General features: G+C 51.7%; 1 long non-coding RNA gene across 1 annotated transcript; it reads left to right on the top strand.

Moving 5' to 3' along the window:
* Positions 1–309: 309 nt before the first annotated feature.
* On the top strand, positions 310–7165 carry LOC149859216 (uncharacterized). The gene is made up of 3 exons (XR_016443648.1): positions 310–522; positions 5357–5547; positions 6867–7165. It is a non-coding gene; the product is annotated as an uncharacterized LOC149859216 (long non-coding RNA).
* Positions 7166–16303: the final 9138 nt, after the last annotated feature.

The raw sequence follows: 16303 nt of genomic DNA, 5'->3' as shown, positions 1-16303 counted from the left end.
GGCTATATATTATCCTGCCGGAAAATTCCCCTGGGGGAAATTAGGTTACAAAAAGTTTGGGAAACTTAAATACAAGCAATGAATTTCTCCAGTGGAAACAAAAGGGACATGGCAGTATCCACACAACATTTTCCTTTGCTGGAAGGTGGCCGGCTGCAGCCTGAACTCACGGAAATAACCCCATCTCTTCTGATTTTTCATTTGCGCGGCACATACTCCCCGGAGCTGGGTGTTTATTTAGGGAATGGATATTTCCATCAGGCCCTGCAGCACTGTGGTGCCCGTTGCTGTAGGGTTCACAGACGTGGCATGTTCAGATTAGGAACATCATTAATAAGGAACTTCCAGCTGCTACGGGGGAAAATACAGAACAAGCTAAGCAAAAATGTCCTTTCCAGCTGCATTCAAAATCAGACTGGATACAGTTACATCAGCATCACTGGCCTGGCAGCTCATGGCTCCTGCTTCCCTGGACCCTTGCCGGACCCCTCTTCATTAAAGACAGCAATGCCCGGAGAGCAGGTGAGAGGGGCTGGAGAGAGATGGAAGAGATGGGGGACCCACATTAACTCGTGGTTTTGCTGTGACAAATTACTCACTGATGAACGGGTTGTTAATGCCGGGGGCACCTTCAGGAGGCTGGTTCAGCACTGGGTGGAGCAGCTCAGTCGCCCTTTCCAATCCCGGCAAGGACCTTCTGCGTTTTCATCACTTCTGGGGCACACTCGTTGCCTGGCCTCGTGCCAGTCACGGAAAACTTTGTTTCCCTTTCCTCGCCACTGTTGGCAGAGGGGATGTGGACTCATCCCCGCTTCCACAGGGTATTTGGGGAATTAATTAGCTGATTTTCGCCGGGTGCCGGAAACGCAGAGTACTGATCTCAGCAGAACCGGGCAGCCCGACCCACCCCTCGCCTCTCCCCTCTTGCTTCGCTGGAGCTCACGCTGCAATCGCTCATCTTTCCTCCCTGCCTTGCCTTCAGCTCTTGCCAAGTTTGGCCGCCACAGCTGTTGGGCAGTTTAGCGGCGTTCAGCTGAGTTCAGCTAAAATGTCGCTGGGTTTCCTGATTGTCCATGAAGCCTTGAACAGCTTCCTGCTAATTTATCCTGGGCTGCAGCACATGGGAGGGAGAAGCGGTCAGCTCCGGGGCCCCTTGCACACTCCTCACCTGCAGCTGGACTGCGAATGAAGCAGATTTTCTTGTGTTCGGTCCATCCAGCTTGGCAAGGCGCTGATCTCACAGGATCTTTGGATAATGCTTCTGCCGCAGCCTCGTGCAGAAATCTTGACTGGAGCTCCCTCCGAGGACCGGGCAAGCCTGGCTAACAGGCCAGGAAACGAGGCCTGGCTGAGCATACCACTCTTGCAGCGATATAGCACACAATGAGAGCATCCCCAGGTAAAGGGGTCTGCGGTCCTGGTATCCTGGCACGTTTTAGAGCCAATCACCATCCTGTTTACTCAGCTGCATTTTTAATTAAGGTTCATTTCCCTGCTACCTGTTCTGGTTCCTTTTTTAAGTCTCACCCAGCTCTTCGGGGTGCTGGCACAGAGGCTGATGCACCAAATCCAGCGCTGAGGTTGGTTGTTTTGTTTAGCTGAGAAACAATTTTGCAGTATTTAGCCAGCGAAGACCCGGAGAGACATCATTTGATTAGAGGCGACCACATTGTACTTGCAAGAGGGAGGTCTGGCTTAACTAATTCTCTGGATGTGATCCAGGATCTTGCGGCTCTGCGAGACAAGGGGCAGGGAGCCAGCTCTTCTGCGTGTATACTTGACTGTTCAAAGCCCACAGAGATGCACCGCTGTGTGCAAGGGAAGAGGGCTTGCTCAGAGATAACCCACTTTGGGGCCTTCCCTCACATAACATGTCTGAATTTTTCCACTAGTGAAAATCAATATCAAATGCAAGATTATTTGTTAACTGCCTTAAAAAACACTGGAAAAATAATGAGGAGAAGATGAAAAGGTTTAGGAGGATTTGGGATATTTCTGTCTGCTGTGAAAAAGTGCTACAGAATGGGATAGTTGGGGGGAAATTGCCATTTCTACACAGGTCTTTGGTTTAGTCAGAATTACAGAGCAGAGCAATCTCGCTCGGTTAGATTGTATGTGTTTTCCCAGCGATCTCGATAGTCTGGCCTTTGTTTAAATCCAGTTAACTTCTCAGGCTTTCCCCATGCCACAGCTAGAAAATGGAGATACATTTTTCACCAGTTTTGATGTTCAGCTGAAAACAGGGCAGGTTTTTTGCTTTCCCTACTCTGTTCTGTAAATGAAAATCCTTCTGTACGCGAGCATTTTTCAAATAAGGAAAATCAGGGCAGAGTCCATTTACTGTAAATGGGTTCTGGAGAAAACCTGATAATGGCACGGTTTTCCCACTTACGGGTTTTGCGCAGGAATCCTTCAAGTGGCCTGCACCACGACGCCGCGGCCACGCCGCTCTCGGGGCTGGCTGCTGCGACGCCGCTGCGCAGACGAGCTCCTCGGACACGCGGGCAGCGAGTTCACCGGCCGCGGACCAATAGCCGGAGCTCGAGAACGTGCAGCGTGCTTCATCCGCTCCCGACGACGGATCAAAGCCGTTGGCTGTACCCTGGAAATGTCTTATTGCGCGGTTGACCCGGAGCTCCTAAATCAGACGTGGGAGGGGGGATGCCGCAGCCCAGGGGCAGGCGAGAAGGTCACTGGGCCCCTGCGGGCGATTGATCTGCAGTCTCTGCATTAGACAAGATAGGTAGCATTGCTTAGCCCGGGGACCGCGGAGGACAGCCAGGCTATTACATTGCAGCGTCTGAGACAGAACAGTTTGCAGCCACCGCGTACACTGGGTCACAACAAGAAAGACTCGGCCAAGTTGAACATGGTGAAATCTGCCCCCCAGTCTGAGAGCCTCCGAAACATCCCAGAGGGGCAAATCCGTCCTCGCCCCTCGAAGAGGGGCAGGCGTCTGGAGAAAGGGACCCAGCCGGGCCGTCGGACAAGCGGCGCGCGTGGATTGAAGAGGCCACTGGGCAGTTTTTGTGGGAAGAAGGAGGAAGCGATGGGAGCAGAGGTGGGGTGAGACTCGGCTCCTTGTACAGCCGTTTCCCCGGCCTTACCTTTGCAGGCAGCCGCACCTTCGGCCTTGTCAGGTCACGGCTACGGGAACGAGCGGTCCCAGCCGCCGGCGCTGGAGGGGCGCGCCGAGCGCATCCACCTCCACCGCGGGGCAGACCGCAGCCTTCCCCTGCACGCCGCTTGGCTTTTCACCTAGCAACGAGATCTGGTGCAGGAAACCTGTTTCAGTTTGGGGCAAGTTGGGTTTTCTTCTGCTTAAAATTAAAAACAAAGAAAGTGCTTTATTTTTCTATTATATTTCTGGGGTTTCTGTTGGGGGAAAGAAACAATCAAAATACCTTTCAATAGATTTTTAAAAATGTTTGTTTTACCTTAAAACAAAAAAAAAAGTCCCTTGCCTTTCAAAAAATGTTTTAATGAAAAAAAAGTCATCCGGCCCTTACGCTATGTGCTCCCCTGTTACATCCTTGAAGGAAAGTCATGCCAATGCAACTCTGGCTTGGAGGGAGACTTTCCTTGCCCCACCATGCGCTGCCAGAAAGATGCTCTGACACCGGAGCCTGAAGCCCTGGAGGGGGGGCTTCATCCAGCCCTTTCCCCCTCAGGAAACTCATGTCAGGCTCTTTCCTGACGGGTCTAAGCTTTACAACCTGAACAAAAGTGGGAAGAACATATATTTTCTCCCTTGTCACCAGTTTATTGCAAAACAGGTTTTATTGATGTGCTAAACATGCATTTTAAATTATTATGAAGTATAATAAAATGCCATAAAATCATCAATTTTCAATGGAAGATGAAGGCAATAAAACTTCTCTGCGCTGTACAGTCTGCATTCCCATCCAGCTGCTGAGTGTTCGTTAACCTCCAAGGTTAAACGCACAAAAAAGCAGAGCCAATTTTTGGATTGCGAGGCAAGTTTTCTGATTGAAATGAGGTGTGCATGCTCTTTTTAGCTGTGCACCCTTGTACTTCTGAGTTTACTGGAGGCATGCACAAAGCACCTGAGACCGCATAAACTCAAGGGCAGTGAAAAAACAACAGACTTTGGTTTTCCTCCCTCGGGCTCTCGGCTCCGCAGGGCTTGGAGAGGCCAAGCGGACCCCTATCCTCCCTTCGACGCTGCTCCTATGAGGCAACTTGGAGGCGGCTTCTCCACTACTTGCCATGATTGCTCCTACCCTTGCGCCCTTGTCGAGGGGGTGAGGAGGGACGCGAGGCACCTCTTCCAGCCACCCCAGGGACATGGCAGGTGCAGCCTCCCTTTTGAGGATGAGACTGTTTGTGTCCTAGACTGCTCTGAGATGGCTGAATTACCAGCAACTGGTACCGAGGCGGCGGGTTATAAAAGCACGCTCAGATGCTACCAGGGAGGGGAGCGTGTATACACTCGGTCAGACTTCATAGACATTCAGCCTGGAAGGGACCCCAGAGGATCATCGAGGCTAGCTCCCCACCCCAGGGGCAGGAAGTCAGCAGGGATCATAGGATCCCAGCAAGATAAACATCCAAGATAAGCGCGTCCTGAAGGTGATCAAAGTGGGTGCTTGAACCACCCATGGAGTATCACTGCACCTTCTGCTTGCATATCGCTGTTATCCGCCGCCCTTCAACACCCTTATTTCTTTTAAAATGCACAGCCGGCTCAGATACCTGGCTCCTTCTCCCATGTGGAGATACAATGCAGCTCAAATTAATTCCTATATTTAGCCTCCTTCGATGAGATTCCTTTGTAATGCCATCTTTGTTTACAATAAAAATACCCTCTATTGTGAATTTTGCTTTCGTGCATCCAAAAGCAAGAAGCTTTTAAAAATGCTCAGTTAATATTTCTGACCAATTTATTCCTAACAAATGATAGCTCGGCAACACATGTGGGGTTGTGCAAGAGCCGTGTTAAAAATACCAAAAAAGGGAGCTTGCAAAGAAAAGAAATTTATGTCAAAAGAGCGTATCAGTTTTATATTTTTTCCTCATTGTTTACAATTGATGAAGCCTCTTTCTCCCCTTAAAATGTAAAATGATTTCTTTGGTGCTCCCATGGGATGCATTAGACTTTTGGACTATCAGCTCAAGCCATCCCTTCCTGAGATTTTAAATTAATCACTCTGATTACAGCTTTATTTACTCACTGAGGTCTACTTAGTCCTTTCTTTGTTGCTGTAAAAAGCTTGTTATTCTCTTTAATTGAGCGGGCTTTTGTAAACTGCATCCCTTCTTAGTAATTACTTTCCTGAATGAGAGCGGAGCTCCTAATTACTAATGCCTCTCCTGAAATCTCTCATCTGACAAGGAACATGGAATTGGCACGTGGGCTGATCCGAGTGGGGCGGAGATGTTGACCAAGACGACAAAACTGAAGGTGATGGTGATTGAGAAGTGCAGCGCTGGGCAATTTGGCTTCTTTTGTGCTCACTGCACCACAGTGCGATGTTTTGATCTCTCCCTGTACAGTGTGTCACCACCTTGGCTGCCGAGGACCAGGTGGGTAAAGAAATGTGCCCAGTGCAGCACTGAATCCTGTTCATTAATTGATTTAGGGCAAATTTGGCAAATGATTTCAGAGAATTTTTGTGTGTGTGTGTGTAATTTTGGAAAAGTTAAGGCCTGTGTTCCAAGTAAACTGTTTCAGTTTGTCACTTTGCAATGATATTTCAAGACTAATTCACCCAACTACAATTAAAATATATACATATAGATATAAATATATAGAGAGAGCGAGAGAGAGAGAGAGAGAAGTGGGGGAAATACCTTGCTAACAAAGCAAAACCTTTCATTTTGGGGTAAGTAAAACATAATGTCAGAGCATAAATCAAGAGTGGCTTGCCCACCGTCAGGCCACCGGACTGGGCAGAGCTGTTTTCCCTGCCCAGTGCCTGCTGGTCTTGACCACAAAATCAGAGCAAACATATATTTCATGCACCCTCCCTAAATTTATCACTGAGACATGCCTGAGAATTACTGCACCCATCTATTCATCAGCTTGCATTTGACACCTAAAGGGAGCATCTACATGTGCACTTTAACGCATATTTGCCTATTTTAATGCACATTAAAGTGGCAATAAAAAGATGCTCTTTAGTAAATATGCATTAAACTGGGCTAATGTACATTAAGCATCACTTAAAAACCTGTGCTAATGCACATTTTTCTAGTACCTCACAAGGGAGGTACTAGATTTAATGCACATTAACTAAAGTGTGTTAATGCACATGTAGATGTGCCCAAAGTGAGCCTCTGTTTGTGCTCTTTTCTTCTTGTGATGGGTGTAACTGCAAATGCTTCACCTGCCGCACTGGACTGTGCACCTTTCCTGCAATGACACCGCGGTGCCAGGTACACTGCCCGCTCTAGCCCTGCTCCAGCAAGCAGGATGCTTTCTTTGCAACGTGATGTCATGGGAGCTGGCACGCCCTTGGCACCCCAGAGCCTGCTGACTTGTGTAGTTTTAGCGAATGAAAATTCTGCGCGTGCTTTGACTTCAGTTAGATGAGTCGAGAGGGAAATTTGGGAAAATCTGGCAGTAATTTTTTGTAAATATTCTGAGTACATGTGTACCATACAACTTCCATGTGCAGTCTAACCCAGCCGTCACGGCGTGATTTCACTGACCGAATTCTCCCAGCTATCTGCTCAGAAACTGACTACAGACCATTATTCACAAATGGTTCAGCAAACCTTTCAAACCATGGTTATATTTGAGATCACGGGAAGCTAGCAAGCAACTGGAGGGCAGAAACAGCATCGACATCTATCAGATGTATGATTTGTTAGGAACCATTTCCTCTTCTCCTTCCTTTCAGCGTCCATAAAGGGCAGGGAAAATGCACCTCGCTGCAGCATTCCTGTCAGGTATCTGGAGAAGAAATGAATCCTGCCAGTGCGGAAGACAGACCAGAGAAGGAATTGAGATACCAGGTAGCGAGACTCCAGATGGCTGTTCCTGCTGGGTACCAGGCTGTGTCTTACTGGTGCGAGGCAGAAAGCATCTGGAAAGCTTTGACGCAGCCAGGAACAAGGCAGACGTCATAGCCAAGTCCCAGGGCTGGCCCCTGGTGCTGCTCTTGGCAAATTCCTGCATCGCGCCCCGACCCTGGGCTGGGATTGCCCATCCACTGCAGCAGCTGTTCCCAGACACGTGGCAATAGGCAGCATAGAAACGGTGCCGATTTGCTTGGAGAAATAAGCATGCTGCTGCCTGCTGTATCCTCAATACAGGGCTTTTCCTTACCGGGGTCTCTGATCACTGTATTGACTTGGTCTGACTCTGCTTAACGGGTGGGAGCTGACGAGTTCACAGCTCACCAAGTGTCTGTTGCAGGTGCTGCCAGAAGCTGCGAATATGTTCGACTCGCTTTGCTCCTGTCGACCCATCTGCATGTCCGTCCCCCTCCAGCAGTGGATTGACTTCCTGGTCAGTTGTAACGCTGGGCGAGTAAAGCAGCTTCTGCCTTTAGTGACATGAGCAAAATATCAATATTTCATCTGTAGGTGAATATGCAGCATGGGTTTCCTTGGCGGATGGATCGTCCAACCCAGCTAGAGGTTGGAGGAACAGGCACCTCCCCAAGCTTTTCACCTGCGAAGGCTGATACAGCTGCAAATCTGAGCCCCTGCAGCATTTGAATGAGGCGACCCTCTCCTAAAAACGGGGCTGACCAAGTGGAAGGGCTTGTTTGGGCAAGGTGCAAGGAAGGGGTCGGTGTCTATGGGGTGACAAGCAGATGCAATGAAACCACTGCGCTGCAGTGACCTGCACAGATGTTTTACTGCTCTGTCCTCCCATGGACACTGCAAACCCCTTCCGAAAGGCCCAGGCCCATTTGCCTCAGGAGACAGAAGGTCCTAGCCTTTTCTCTGCCGGCACAAATAGAAACCCTTCCAACAACAAAGGCAACGCTTGCAAAACTGCCAGATTTCACCTAAACAACCAACAAAATCTCCGCATTGGCATGCCCAGGGCAGGGCAGGGCCGGGTTGGCAGAGCAGGGGGCAACATGAAGGTAGCAGGTCAGGACTCAACTGCTTCGGCAAGCATGAAGAAGAGACATCTGAGCATTGCCCAGAGACACGATCAATATTGGAAGCTGGCTGCAGTAAAATGGCCTGCACATGATTGCTCTTCTCATGAAATCACCCTCTCCGCCTTCTCATCCTTGCTCCTTGCTGTAGGCCTAAGTAACATAATGACAGGTTGGGGACTTTCAAAAATGAAATTCTGGCACCACTTTACAGAAAAAAGCCTCTTAATTCCTGATAACAATCATGCCGTGATTAGCGGGTAAAATCGTATGCCAGTTCTGAGTGCACCTCATCATCAGGAGCACCCACACAAAGTTGAATGGGAACTCGAAGGAGATTCAAAACACGCAGAGAATTAGCAGCAAGGGAAGACATCCCCCGTCCTGAGAAACGTTGGGTCGATTCTTTCCCCGCCTGACCCTGAGCGCAGCTGCTTGGTGCTGCCAGCGGTAATGTAGACACGGACACAGCCGAGGCCAGCGCAGGAAGCAATGCTATCGCAGCGATCTGGGACGCATTTGCAGGCCCCCAGGCAGTGTCCTCCTGGCAGCTCCGGCTGTTTGCAGGTGGTGGCTGGTGCATCGCATGCTGCAAATCGAGCACCCCAGCTGCAGTCTTGTCCTGGCACCCGGTCCCTTCCCCGCGTCCTCTGCCTTGAGCTCAGCCTCCCCCACCCCTGTTGTGAGACCAGTCAGTGCACTGTGCAGCACCATGCGCGTGCATGGGCTGGTCCCTGCCCCCTCCAGATGAAGGGATTTGGAGGCTCATCTACAGCAGAGGGCATAGGGAATGGACGGCAAGGCAGGGCAGGGTTGAGTGCAGCCACTGCCTCATTCGGCAGGTGCTGAGCCCTTTTGAGCCCGACTTGCTGGCAGCAAAGGTTGCAAAGGAGGAGGAGAGATGCCGCCACTTTGTGCATCTGCTGTGCATTTGGGTGCCTAAGTCCTACCCCACCGAACCCTGTAGGCACCGATGCTTTCACTAGATGCCCACGTTCTGCCCCTGTGCACAGCCAGACTGCCCTCATCTTACCCGGGCTTGGTGCCCATCTCTTGCCTATGCCCCCAAACTGGGCCTTCCGCCCCCATCTCCCTGGTCGGCCGGGGGACTCAGGAAATGCCCCTCCAGGACGATGGTCTGCTCGAGGGGCAGCTGCAGCCACCACCGTCTTCCAGGGACCGCCCTGCTGAAAGGAGGTCAGAGAGTGTCCCCCAGATGTGGGAGGCCTGGGCTCATGCCCAGATCACCCTGCTTACGGGGCACTGCCTTGACCACGGTCGATAGGATAGGGCAGGGGCATTGCCCCTCTCCCGCGGGTGCTGTGTCCCCGTGCAGATGAGATTTGGAGAGTCACCGGGTCACAGAACAGGCCTCTCCAGTGCCAAGTTCGGGGGCCCGGGGCTGGTCCGAGACTAGGCATCTTATCCTGTCGCTGTTTAATGTAAAATACATAGAGTCTGAGGAGCTAGACCCAGAGGCCAGGGCAGCCCTCCTTCCAGATGAGAGGGCAGGAAAGGCTAAAAGAAACAGCTCGGGTCTGGGTTAGGACTCCTGATCTCATGCATACACTTCCTGCAGCCCAGGTGAGGCATCTGAGGCTCCAGGAAGATTTAAACATCATCATTTCTCCCTCCAGGATTCCCTACTGGCCAGTTTAACCAGCAACCCCTTTGGAAACAATTACGAACCTCCCGTGCCCTGCAGCCGCGTGCTGGGATTTCACTAGCTCCCTCGGCCGGCACCACGCGCCACACCGCTGCAGGCACACTGCGGTAACAATAGTGGGGAGGAAAAGCTGGTGAAAGGAAAGCCTCGGAGTGACAGCCCTTTAAACAGCCAGATAATCTCCAGTCTCTCCTCTTGAAGTGTTTTTAAAACAAAAATATGAGTACATTACAACACACACAACAGGTTTGGCTAAGTAAGTAGGCAAGAATTAGCAGCTGATATGAATTGTCCGTGAACAGCTCGAGGATCTGCTTTGACAGAGCTTCTAGCTGGAGAGAGAAGTGCGCTAGTGAAGATTTCATCTGTCACATCACAGCACTGGAAAAGCAGCCGCGTTTGAAGAGAACCAACTTCCTTGCAGAAGTGGGGACGACTGTGGTAAACAGCTCCGGTCGGGTGAATAATGCAGTGAATCATTTATTCGGGAGCTGTCATCATGCTTTCTTCATTGAATTGGCCTGGTTTCCTCACATTTATTCTTTGTCTGAATAATATCTGTGATGAAATATTGGGCCCTAATTCATTCGCGAGCCGCTCGTTAACGCCACGCGCTCACACTGCTTTGATTGGACCTATTGCAAGGCATGCGATATATTCTCCGTTGTGCCGGAGCGACTGGAGCTGCAGACCGCTGTTTCTGGCACGGGACTTGGGCCGCACACGAGGGGCTTCGGGCCCAGCAGAAGCCCGGGGCACGGCCAGTATGGCTGCAGTGTCCGGCCGCCCGGGCCCGGACCTTTACCAAGCCCAAGTGCCGCAGGAGGATACGGGCTTCTCTGCAGGTCCCTTGCTCCCGACAGCAGTCTCGGCAAGTGCTGCTGGTGCCTCCCGTTTTGCAGCATGGACACTGGGCGTGCAGGTGCCATGGACCGTTGGGGAAGGAGGTGCAATGCAGCTGCACTCTTCAGTGCACCCCCTCGCCCTTTCCCCAGAGCACCTGAGCGATGCCCCTTTCCTCCCTCCCCGTGGGCCAGGTGCTCCCCCACCTCTCCCGCTGCTTTGAGGTGCAGGGAGACCTGGTTTGGGGCGGTAGGTAGTGACCATCTTGGGGACTGTCTGCTGCACCGCATTATCCCCACTTGCCCTAAAAGCGCAATGCTGAATTCAAGAAGGGTATTTATAGCCGGCTAATCACAGCTTAATTACCGAAGCTCAGCAGGCCTTTGTGTGAACTCAAGGTCAGAGGCAGTTTCACAAGGAAACTTTTTTTTTTTTTTATGAGGAAAGCAGAAGCATCAAATTAGTAAAGATGTGGGGGAAAAACCACTTTGTGTTAATTGGGGCAATTGCCTCTGTGCTAATTTGTGTGCATCATGAATATTAAAGCCATAATAAAGAGCAGGCCGGCTCTTCAGACAGCTAGGCCCTGCCCGGAGCGAGGACTCTGCAGAGGGCACGGACCCCGGGAAGCAGCTAGCGCGGGAGGAGGCGACGGCTGCCAGCGGGGCAGAGACTGGGGCTTGGGGCGGACTTCGAGGGCGCAGCAGGGTGAGGAGAGGGGAGGCCTACGAGGAGCAGGAGACTAGGACAGGCGGCCACGTGCCAGGAAGGCAGCATGGTTTCTGGGCAGGGCCCGAGGTGCCAGGGCACCCTGGCTCTGCTCCCAGCTCTTCCCATGACGGTGCACGTGCCTAACTCTGGGCATCCCCTGCCCCTTTTTTCCAGCCTGCACAGGATGAGACAGGGCCTGTCTCTTCTGAGTTTGTACAGCGCCAAGCACTGCGGGGCCACAGTCTTGCTTGGGACCTCTACGTGCTGCAGTAAACCACGTAACTGCTAACAACACCCTAGACGGGTGCAGCTGGGCGGCAAACTCAGAACAGGTTCGTCCGTCTGCTCAGTACCCAAGCTGGGGGGCAACCGGTGCGTCTCCATTTCCGCGGACCGCCGCAGCCCCTTCCCTGCCTCCCACCGGGGCATCTCCTCGCACGCTAATGCCATTCCCCACCCCCTGCCTCTTTTCTTTCAGAGCCAGCCAGGGACATTTGCAGCGGGCAGATGCACCTTTACTCTCTGGAGGACACAGCCGTGTTTGTTGGGAACTCATCCCACAATCTGCCCAGAGCAGCTTCACCCCTCACAGCCCCCATTAAAAAAAAAGAAAGAAAGGACAATTTCCCCTGCTCAGACAGGCACGTCTCATTCGAAAATCTCCCTGGAAATCGGTCTGCAGCGCACCGCAAGTCCATAGCAGGGCCACCACTCTGCCTTCCCCCCAGCATACAGGCAGGCAAACCGAGGCTGGGCAAGCTGTCGGGGTCAACAGCAAGTCTCTGGGAGACCTGGCAATAAAACACAGGACTCCTTGAATGACCAGACAGCTATCCCCACCGTGCAACTAGCCAGGTCATAACTGCATTTCCTAACGGCTCGTCTTGGTCAAGAGGCAGCAGGGATGCTCCAGGGCATGGGTTGGGGTCCCCAGGATGCACAGGCTCATCATGCACGGAGCTGGGGGTCCTTGCTGGAGATGCCGCTTTCCATGTCAGTACCTGGGCGACGTTCCCAGCATTTGCTCGGAGGAGGGCCAGGCACACGAGGCAGAGATCTCCAGGCTGCCTTTCTCCTCTCTGCCCATCTTTGGGTACCTTCAGCCTGTGCAAGGGACTCATCCAAGGGCCTCTTACTGGAGAGGAGAAAGGCCATCAGCTCTGTGATTACCATGCCCATTAGCCCTGCAGGCTACAATTAGTCACCTTAATGAGCATCTAACAGCTCGACACAAGGGAGGATGGTGGCCGTGTGGATTCACCACACAAAAGCCAGGGGTTCCTGAGCTGCATGATAAAGAAATTGCTTCCCCCTCGGAGCAAGATATTATTCCCAGAGCTGCACCTGCATTAAGTAGATATTAACTTCTGTTAAGCCAGCCATCAAGATGTATTGACCTGAGGTTAAATATTGACAGAGGTGATGCATGTGCTATCTGCCTGGCTGCAGCAGGGCTTCCGGGAAGACTCTTATCAGCTTCCCATGAGCCCTTCAGATGCTGGCGTTTGCACGTGTGATCGGAGTGACTAATGCTGCTCTCGAAGGGAGCACTGGGTGACCTTCAAGGACGTGCGCTGGGGAGGAATTTCCTTGTTGCACGTGACTCTTGCACCGTGATAGCTGTAGCACAGGGTTTATTTTTTCTCCTGCATCACAAGAATCAGGATGCTGGGGGCACGCACAGAGGCAGAGCCATGGTGACTCCCGGGGAAAGTCAGTCGGGCAGGTGAGCCAAGCCCCAGGGAGATTTAGGGAAAAACTCTTCACAGGGTAAGTACGTCCAACAAAACCTGACTTGATCGCAGATTTTGAAAAGCCTAACACAGGCTCCATTTCTACCCATCAGCAGAGACCTGAACTTTTGGAGGAGTGCAGGTCACCGGGGAAAGAGCCAACCGGTCAAACCCCTTCTCCGGAGGCCGTGGTCGAGCCATCCCAGAGAAAAGCAAGAGGCGGTTGCTGTCCATGGTTCCTCCCAACAGCAATCAGGTGTCTGGGAAATGGAAACCGATTCTTTCTGCTCCCCGAGACTGAGAAACAAGGGTGAATAAAGCCCTGGACAGGAAAGGTGCTTGGCTTCAGCATTTTTCCTGGAGGGCGAGTCCAGTTCGGCACATGCTAGACACCAAGGGTGCAACAGTCCACAAGAGGAGAGATAAATGAACGTACACATACACACCGATGTGTGAAAGGACCCAAACCCAGCCAGCATCCCATCCTGCTTTCCTCCAAGTGCAACCGAAATCTCTCACGGTCCTGTCAGCTAACACCTGGCTGGCAAAGCGAGCCACGGGCTTGCTACATACAGTATCTGCTGGAAACAAATGCAGTTAAACTGACCTCTCTTATGCTTTCATAATTTACCTCTACTAAAGAATCATAACAGAGCTATTTACAGCAGCCATTAAATAAGGCAATATTTCAGTATTGATTTTGTGCCTTTCCAACTGGTGCACACAGCTTTTGATAACTCAAACTTTATTGATTTTTCTATAAACAAAAAATTAATATCTGCAGCAGGGGAGAGCGTACAACTGGTTACAGCCGCGACAATCCCGCCAGCCTCCTGGGAGATGGATGTAAAAAAGACGACCTAATGCACTCGCGGCTTGTCTTGGGATTAACGAGAAGGCAGAAAAACATGTTTAGAGAGAAGGCAATGCCGCAGCATGATCTGCGTAGACCTTTCCATTACCCAGGAAACACTCCACTTCTTCATTCATTTATTTATTTCTATTAATCCTTGCACTTATCGGGAAAGGACGAGAGCGCCCAGCAGCTCAGGCACGGTGAAGGATTCCCTGCCCAGAGCAGGGACGGGGGAGCCCGGGGAGCACTGGAAATGAAAGGCTTCTCCTGCAGAGCGAGCCAGATCGGATCTTCCCTTCAGTCCCAGCCTCTGCCGACCAGGATTAGCACCAATTTAGGCTGCACAGACCTTCTCCCGGCCTTCAGCAAAGGCTCTTAAAGGCTCCATCAACATGCAGCCGCCAGAGGAGACTAAGACGCTTCGAAAAATAAAGACAAAGAATTTGAATAAGAACAAAGGGATTTTTTTCTTAAATTAAGCAAGCGAAGAATAAACTTTGACGTGGATTACATTTCAGCAGTGGAAGCTGGGATTAGTTAGCAATACTCCAGAAGAAGCGGGTTTGGCAAGGGGCCAAAACGCTTGGGCTGTTTTCAGGCCCGCAGCAAAGAGGAGAGGTAAAAAGAGCGAGAGGAAGAATGAAGCCTTCCACCTCCGAGACGCCCACGGTCTCCAGGAGCTGCCAGGGGATGAGGTCCCGAGAAGAGCAGAGGCTGGCGGAGCTGGAACAGCAGAGGATGCAGTGCGAGAGGCCTGGGCTTGCGGGGACGAGGGAAGGACAGACACAGGAATAAAACGAGGTGTTCTTGCTGCCATGCATCACGTAAACACAACACACCTGGCAGTTTGGAAGGAATTTTTTTTTTTTATTAGTTTTTTTCCATGAAAATGTCTCGCATTTGTTTCTGCATCCGTCCCAGCCGCCCCGCTTGGCCCTGCCCGCTCTGCAGCGAGGGCCAGCCTCAGCACTGCCGCTGCGCCCTCTGCTCCTGGCCCTTTCCCCTGCACCGCTCTTGGATTCGCCTGCCCTCCTCGTGCTCAGCTTGGCGCCTCTTCACGCCCGGCCCAGGAGCGTCAGCAACAAGCCAGCGTCCACGAACGCGTGACGAGCGCTGCCTGGTGCTGCCTCCCGCAGGAAACCCCCTCGACCGGATGGGAAGCCACGGCCAGCACAAGGGAGCAGCATTTAGCAGCTGCCTCCACTCAGTGCAAGCGACCACCACGAAGGAGTGAGCCAACACTGAACACCAGGCTCCGCGGCCGGTCTCGGGAACCCAGCTGCTCCAGGGAAGCAGGAGCGAAGCATGCGCCATCTCTGCGTGGTGAATTGGGCTGAGAGCCAGGACTGCGGGTCCCCTGCCAGGGCCCCGACACCCCACGGCAAGCACACGCACCTTCTGCGCTCCAGCGCTTGTGCCCGCACGCTGCAGTCGCCCCGCGCGCGCTGCATGGGAGCAGCGAGGTTTCCACTTCCGCTCCGAAACCTCCTTCCTTTCAGATAGTTCAGGGGCGAACGCTGCACTGGGGCCGTGCTGCTGCCACAGGGAACGGCAGAGAGATGAAAGCAGCGGGAAGAACTAAACTTCCAGATGAAGGCTCCAGTTTTGCAAAAAAGGCCTGCTTTGAGCCCAGCCACTCTGAGCACGCGGAGACTCTGGGTCTTTCCATCTGTTTCTACTCTCGCAAAACCATGCTTAAAATTGTGTTGTAAAACTGAAGCCAAACACTGGGGTGTCTCCCATAGCTTGAGATCCGAGTCTCCGGGCACCAGGTATCCTCTTTCCGAGGACAACACTCCTCCGAGGGGCTGCTGAATGAAGAGCAAACCCACCCACCAGACGAAGCCAGGCTTCGTAGCGTGCAAGGCCCAGCAAGGAGGGCCCCAGGGTTTACTCAGCTTCCCCATTTGAGTGTCACTTCGTACGAGTCTCTGTCACTTTATATTAGCCCAATTTCATTTCAAAGAGTTCTAGTAAAAGTAATAGACAGATAAAGGGGTCTGACGGAAATGTAATGGAGGGAACGGTTTTTTTTCCATTAGCCAAGTGGTTTGACAGACAGTAATGGATTTCATACCAGGCTGATGTAAAGTCTTGTATTAGACTGAGGATAATTTAGTGATAACAGTTTATCAATCCATTGATGGAAGATAATGGGTAATCACCATACGCGGCACAGCCTATTTGTATGCCTCCTTCACTGCTTCACTTGCTAGCTATTACTGGCTAATACCACTGTCATCTCCCTTCTTTGCTTTGATCCACATTTGTGTTATGTGCCAGAGCCAAAAATTATGACATCGTATTAATATAATTCTCCTTTTATTTTTCCAATCGCAGACGCTGCGCTAATTCAGGGGGCTGGGAGACGGATGGGCTTATTGCCTTTTTCCCTTCCTTTTTAATACAC

This window comes from Crocodylus siamensis, chromosome 7 (genome assembly GCF_052110815.1).
Source record: "Crocodylus siamensis isolate JL-2025a chromosome 7, ASM5211081v1, whole genome shotgun sequence".
In the NCBI taxonomy this organism is placed as follows: Eukaryota; Metazoa; Chordata; order Crocodylia; family Crocodylidae; genus Crocodylus; species Crocodylus siamensis.
This window is presented reverse-complemented; position numbering and strand designations above follow the sequence as displayed.